The 6949-nt window shown below is 41.5% G+C and overlaps 1 non-coding gene across 1 annotated transcript; it reads left to right on the forward strand.

Moving 5' to 3' along the window:
- The first annotated feature begins 6206 nt into the window (after positions 1–6206).
- On the forward strand, positions 6207–6291 carry TRNAR-UCG. The gene has a single exon. It is a non-coding gene; the product is annotated as a tRNA-Arg (tRNA).
- Positions 6292–6949: the final 658 nt, after the last annotated feature.

Genomic DNA, 6949 nt, shown 5'->3' on the forward strand with positions numbered 1-6949 from the left:
CCCTCCTTTGTTGACTCATTTTATCATGTAAAAGAATTCATACTTGTTCTTCACCATCCGTTTGCAACTTGTGGAGAAACTCAGTTGCTCACAGAACTGCCTGGAATGACTTTGTTTTGCAATGTGTATCCCTGCCCTTCAGAGTCAACTAAAACACAACCTTGATCTCCACAATTATGCAGCAGGCGTGGCTGAAAAAGCTGAAGCACCGTCACATTTCAGAGCCAGAAGGGATCAGCATTCAATTAGAATAATGACCTCATTTCACAGAGAGGTAGTGACTTGTCCAAGTCACAAGGAAGTGTTTAAAATGAAAACACAAGCCTCAGATTTCTCAGGAGGCTCAGGTCTGAGAGTTGCCAGCATTACTTTCTACACTCCATACTTTGAGCTCTAGTTGCTGTTGTTCCCAGCTTTTATAAGAGTAGTTCATGTTCTATAAATTGGCCATCAACAAAATATCTATCTATTTCAGAATGAAAAAGCAAAAGTCCAAGGTCCTTAAGCTAAGAGGGATATGATTAGACGATTCTAGAAATGGCAAACATCGTGTGGCTAGAAAAATTCAAGAATTTGGATTAGCAGTTCTAAGAAGACTTGCTATGCACCTCTTAATTTTGATTCCTCCAACAGACTCTTATTGTACGCGTTATGCCTTGCACTTTGCTTGGCTCTGGGGATTCAGTACTGATCAAAATAATAATAATGCCTGCCTTTCCCTAAGTCGCAGTGTTGGTGCACGAGAGAAATGAGATAGTAAATGTGAAAGCTCTTTGTAAAGTGTACAATTCCATAAAAATTAGACATAACCTGATACCATTTCCAATTGCAAGTGTATGTGGTATCACAAATGGAGCTTTGAAGATAATGAAAACTCCCTGAGCATAAATTGAAAATACATTTATATTGTGAGATTGCGAAGTCTAGAAATCGAAATTGGACAGAATGCTTAATAATAAACAATTGCAATGTGCCAATCACTTGCTTATCTTCTGTGCTCCCCACTCAAATATAAATGTGGAAACTTTTATGTCTTTTGCTACTCTTGCTTCAGCTCTTAAAAGAGCACAGGTACATGGTATGCACAAAATATTTGCTGAATAAATTAATAATTTAATTAACCTCTTTTGGGTCACCTGGGTGGCTCAGCCGGTTGAGCGTCCTACTTCATCTAGGTCATGATCTCGCGGTTGGTGCGTTCAAGCCCCACATTGGACTTGTTGCTGTCAGCTCAGGGCCCGCTTTGGTTCCTCTGTCCCCCTCTCTCTGCCCCTCCCCTGCATGTGCTCTCGCAAAAATAAATACACATTTTTTAAAACTTAATCTCCTTTTGTGTATATATGTTAATTTTTCAGGGTAAATGACATAAGGTTATATGAATTTAGCCTTGATACACAGTGTTAAATACTTCTAATTGGCTACTAATTCATCATTTAATTGCCTAATTAATTTAAAAATATTTTTTATGCCTGTGTTTTTTAACTGCTTTTATATCTGGCCAGCACATTTTGTTGTTTCTGAGAATACCTTTCCCTTCTTTTAGGAAGTATGCCTTCTCTTTTCCTTCTGATGGGAATCGCCAAGTAAAACGAACTCATCTTCCTTTGCAGTGGGTTGTGTCAGGGGCGGGACCAGACTCAAGGTGGGCCAATCCTGGAAGCCCTTCTCTCAGGTCACCAATGATTGGTCCAGGTGTGATCATGGGTTCTAATCAGGGTCAGTGAATCCCTTCCTTAGGATTTTTGGACCTGGGGAACTCAAAAATTGAGTTAGTCATTTTCGGTTGGTTGAATCCATAAGATATAAAATTCATAGTTCTCCACTTTCCACCAAATGGAGAAAGCCAGTCAACACCAAGAAAGAGAAATCTGAAAACAACATGCAGAGAGGAAAGAAGGGAAGAGTCCAAATGCAGTTTGAATGCCTGGTTCCCAGTGTTTCAGGAGCACTGAGATTCGGCAAATATCCCAATTTGTTTCCATTGATTATAATAATAATGCCTTTTTTAAATTTGTTTATTCAAGTGAGTCGAAGCTGGCTTTCCTCCATATTTGGAACCAAGAGTCATAACAGTGAAGCCTGCTGTACAGCAGATACCTTGACTTACAGTATCTCATATATAGCAACATATAAAAGTACCCATTTTCCCATATATCTGTCTATAAAGTATATTATCAATATTTAAGATTTTTTTGTCAGTATGGTGGGTGAAAACAATGATATCACCTTATCATTTAAGTCTATGTTCCTTAAGAACTAAGTTGAGAATGTTTTCAGAGATTTATTGGCTATTTGTAATTCTTCTGTGAATTGTTGATACATAATGGTAATTTTTTTGTGGGGTTGTACTTCTCTTTAAACAAAATTTTTTTTAATGTCAACTTATGTTTGTCAGAGAGAGACAGAGTGTGAGCTGGGGAGAGATGGGGGGGGGGGCACAGAATCTGAAGCAGGCTCCAGGCTCTGAGCTGTCAGCACAGAGCCCAATGCAAGGCTCAAACTCACCAACTGTGAGATCATGCCCTGAGCCGAAGTCAGGCACTTAACCAACTGGGCCACACAGGTGCCCCTATATTTTTCTTATTAATTGGAAGGAATTCACTAAATACTATGGTTATTGATCTTTGTTAGTTATAGACGATGCAACTATTTTTTTCCTGGTCTGTTACATGCTTAAGAATTTTGTTCATGTATATATTACCACGTAGAGGTTAATAATTTGTATATGTTCACATCTTTTATATTTTCCCTTGTAATTTCTGAACTTTTTGACTTGTTTAGGAAGGCTTGTCCTACCTCCAGCTTATTTTTAAAAAATTAAAATTTCCTGTTTTTGCAGCTATATACGTTTATTTTCTGCATTTTATTTTACTCTAATCCAATCACGATACTTTCCCTTTGATATAGAATTTAACACTTACTTCGCAAGATGGCCGGCATTATCCCTACTTCTCAGATTATGATCGAGAAAATGAGATTCAGAAAGTCGTCCAGGTTATCTACAGGAAATTCTGAGATTACGCCACTACGCGCACGCTCTTTCAACCTTGAGTTGCCATCTCTGCAAAATATAGCTGAGAAAACAGGTCACTTATAATTACTGGAATTTATTTCCTTATCTTTCCATTCACTCTCCAAGTGATATGAATGGTTAATATTACAAATTAACATAGCAAAATAGATATTTGTTGTGTAAGGGACCTGATGTTAGCACAAAATTGTGATATAAATGAATCCTGTGCCTAATTATGTCCTTGATTAAAGATGGATGGATGGATGGATGGATGGATGTAGGACAGCATCACTCAGGAACCAGGGGTGGCAAGGATCACACTGACCCTGTCTGTAGTGAGAGAGCCAAGGTGAAGCAAGAAGCCAAGGTTTAGAGTAAGATGAGGAAAAGTTGGCTGTCAGGTGTGTGCAGCAGGCTGTCAGGGCAGAGCAGGCGGCTGTCTGGAGGTCTCAGCTCATCACTGCTGTTCCCATAATCACTGCTTGTGGCTCTATTCTCTGAGTTTCCAGAGTCCTTCCAAAGACCTCTTATAGCTCTCTTTTCCTTGTCTGTTTTGCCCAATACGCTGTGTCCTTCCAAGTGTGGCACTGAGTCTTTGGGTTCTGTATGCCTGTGCCCTTGCAGTGCAAGGTATAGAACAGAACTGTGGTCAACACACAGTGTCGAGGGCCAGCTGGGGCTGCTGAGCTTCAGAATATGGTCCATGAGCTCATTTCAAGAGGGAAAACTTAGAGAGTTGCCGTGTTATTGATGCTTTTCAAAGAAATGTAGGTATTATAATTTTGGTGGCTAAAAAGCAATGCTAAAGTTAAACATGCTAAAAAGCAATGTTAAAGTTCTTCTAGTCAATAAAATGGGTAGGTAATTCAAGTTCCAAGAATAGATGTTTTTTTTCTGTGGAGCCCAATATGGCTATTTTCCTTTTGAGTGAAAGAAACATGGCCTCCAAATAATGCACACACACACACACACACGCCATACCCACATAACTATCCCATACGTACATACATACGTATTATGCCTGAATTCGCCTTCATACAAAAGGGGGTTGCTCACCCCTGGAGTCCATGCTCAGCAAATGCCTCATCCGGTAAGGGTTCAATGCTTTAGTTTCTAGACACATTCAATTGGCAACGTAGCTACTTTCCCTATTGATGGATCCCACCAGAGGACCAACACTAGCCTCAGCTGCTTCCTCCCGGCTGGTCCTTCAAAAGCAATAAGGCGTGTGGTAAAGCCTGCCAGCTTGCCCAGTGCAGTGCCAACCTCACAGCGATGTTCTTTAAATGATGGCCTAACCAAACCTTGCTCAGCAGACATCGCATCATGTGTGAATTCCATTCGTCTAAATGCAGTCACAGGGGCGATGGCGGTGTGGAGGTATGCCACGCGGACCTTCCCTCCAGAGAATCTGCTGTGGGGACCTCAGCTGATAGCAGCTGTTGGACTTTTCCTATCTGATGGTGCCATGGCCCTGCTTCCCCTCGATTCCTAGCCAACATTTGAGCATGGCAGGGGCACAAGAGCCAGGCCTTTCCTCCCTGACATGGGGTTCTCCAGCAGGCAGTGTTTACTTGTGGAACCCCCGCTGGACTGGTTGAGACTTTCTGAGAATCACACTGTGGTCTGAGGCTCTTCCCAACGGATCCTCCTTCCTTCCCTCTCTCCTTTCACCGGCGTCTGACTTGTGTCATGGTCTGAACGCTCTCCCTCTGCTCCCTCCTCCCTTATCTTACAGGTGTTCTTCCCAGGAAGACTTCTGTGTCCATTCTTGGTGTCTGTCTCTCAGAGAGCCTGAGTTGATACAGTAGTTCACCAAAAAAAAAAAGAAAAAAAAAGGAATTTTTGTCCAATAAATGTTCTGTGGCATTTATTTCATGCCAGGCATAGTTCTAAGCATTTTACATATGCTGAATCACTTAGTCCTGACCTCAGCTCTGTGGTGAATTATTTTCATTCTGCAGATGAGAACACTGAGGTACAGAGAAATTATGTGAACTTTTCTCACATCACATAACTAGTGTGGCAGGGCTAAAATTTACTTCCACTGCCTGGTGTTGTCTCTTATATTAGGAGTCTTTCACTAAGCTGAGATTGAAGTATTTAAAGATAAGTATTTTTTGTATGTTTTTATTTAAATTCCACTTAGTTAACATACAGTGTGACATTAGTTTCAGGTGCACAATATAGTGATTCAACACTTCCATACATCACCCAGTGCTCATCACAAGTGCCCTCCTTAATCCCCATCTCCTATTTCCTCCATCCTCCCCACCTCCCCTCTGGTGACCCTCAGTTTGTTCTCTATAGTTAAGAATCTATTTCTTAGTTAGCCCCCCACCCCTTTTAAATATATTCACTAAATTTTGCTCCATTACTTTGCATGATACCCAGCTAAAGAAATAAGAGTTTCCCCCCAAGACGAGAAGGAAACTGGCTGCACTGAATTTGCTAAGACAGAAAATCCTCAATGTGGCAACTTCCTAAGGGATTTTCAAGAATATTTTCAAGAATTTTGGCTAATTTTCTGACGTTAGAGCCTACTCCTGCAACTCCACTAGAAAACCTTGCCTGGATGAAGCAAGTCTGTGAATTGTCATTCTGAACAGCTAACTTCTCCAGACTACTGGGGGATAATTAGCAAGCAAATGTTATTCTCTGGAAAATGCACTGGGTAATGTACCTGCTTCTAGTAATTTAAACCCCTGGACCACCTGTGAAATTGGCTGCCCATTTTAGAAAGAAGAAACCTCAGTGGTGCCTGGGTGGCTCAGTCAGTTAAGGGTCTGTGTTGGGCTCTACCCTGATAGCTCAGAGCCTGCTTGGGATTCTCTCTCCCTCTTCCCTTGCCCCTCCTGGTCTTGTTCACATGCACGGTCTCTCTCTCTCTTTCAAAATAAATAAACATTTAGGAAAGGAAGGAAGGAAGGAAGGAAGGAAGGAAGGAAGGAAGGAAGGAAAAAGGAAAGGAGGGAAGGAGGGAGGGAAGGAAGAAGAAACCTGAACTGAATATATAAAATAAATGGCCCAAAGTCAGAGCTAGCAAGTAGCTGAGCCAAATAGAAACCAACCCTTGTTGATTAGCTTACGGCTTTTGTTTACTTGTATTCATTTTCATCGTTTTTAACTTTGCCAGCTGACTAGAGTCTATCTTTCTGAGACCCCAAATTTAAATAAAAAATAGCCTTGGGGCGCCTGGGTGGCTCAGTTGGTTGAGTGTCTGACTTCGGCTCAGGTCATGATCTCCTGGTTCGTGGGTTCAAGCCCCACGTTGGGCTCTGTGCTGACAGACAGCTCAGAGGCTGGAGCCTGCTTCAGATTCTGTGTCTCTCTTTCTCTCTGCCCTCTCCAGCTCATGCTCTGTCTCTGTCTCTGTCTCTCTCAAAAATAAATAAACATTAAAAAAAATAACCTTGCCTTGATGGACTCTCAATGGCACAATGGCAATCATACCCACTTTAGCCTTTTCATGATGTCACAGGGACGTCTTTATGAATCATAATTACTTTAATGCTAACATTTGCGATGTTATTTATGATTTTAAATGAGCACATCTGTTATTCACTTTTTTCATTCAACAAATGTCTGTGGAGTACCCTGTGTGCAAGTAGGCAGAGCTCTGAAATGGGGGGCCAAGATTCCCTGCCCCCAGTGTACATGTTTTATATAGTCCCCAGGATTGCGGATATGATAGATTTTGCTCCCGTAATTGGGCTATATTCCTTGACAAGTTGACCTTAAGGTCAGGAGATTATCCAGGTAGGCCTCATTGAATCACATGACTCCTTTGAAAACAGTCTTCCAGCTGGTTATTGAAGAGGAAGTCAGATATTCAAAACACAAGAAAGGTTTAGTGTGCAGTTGAGCCTTAAACGTGGAGGAGGCCACATGTTAAGGAACTTGGGTGGCCTCTAGGAGCTAAGGATGGCTCCTGGA

Source organism: Prionailurus bengalensis, chromosome B1 (genome assembly GCF_016509475.1).
Source record: "Prionailurus bengalensis isolate Pbe53 chromosome B1, Fcat_Pben_1.1_paternal_pri, whole genome shotgun sequence".
NCBI lineage: Eukaryota > Metazoa > Chordata > Mammalia > Carnivora > Felidae > Prionailurus > Prionailurus bengalensis.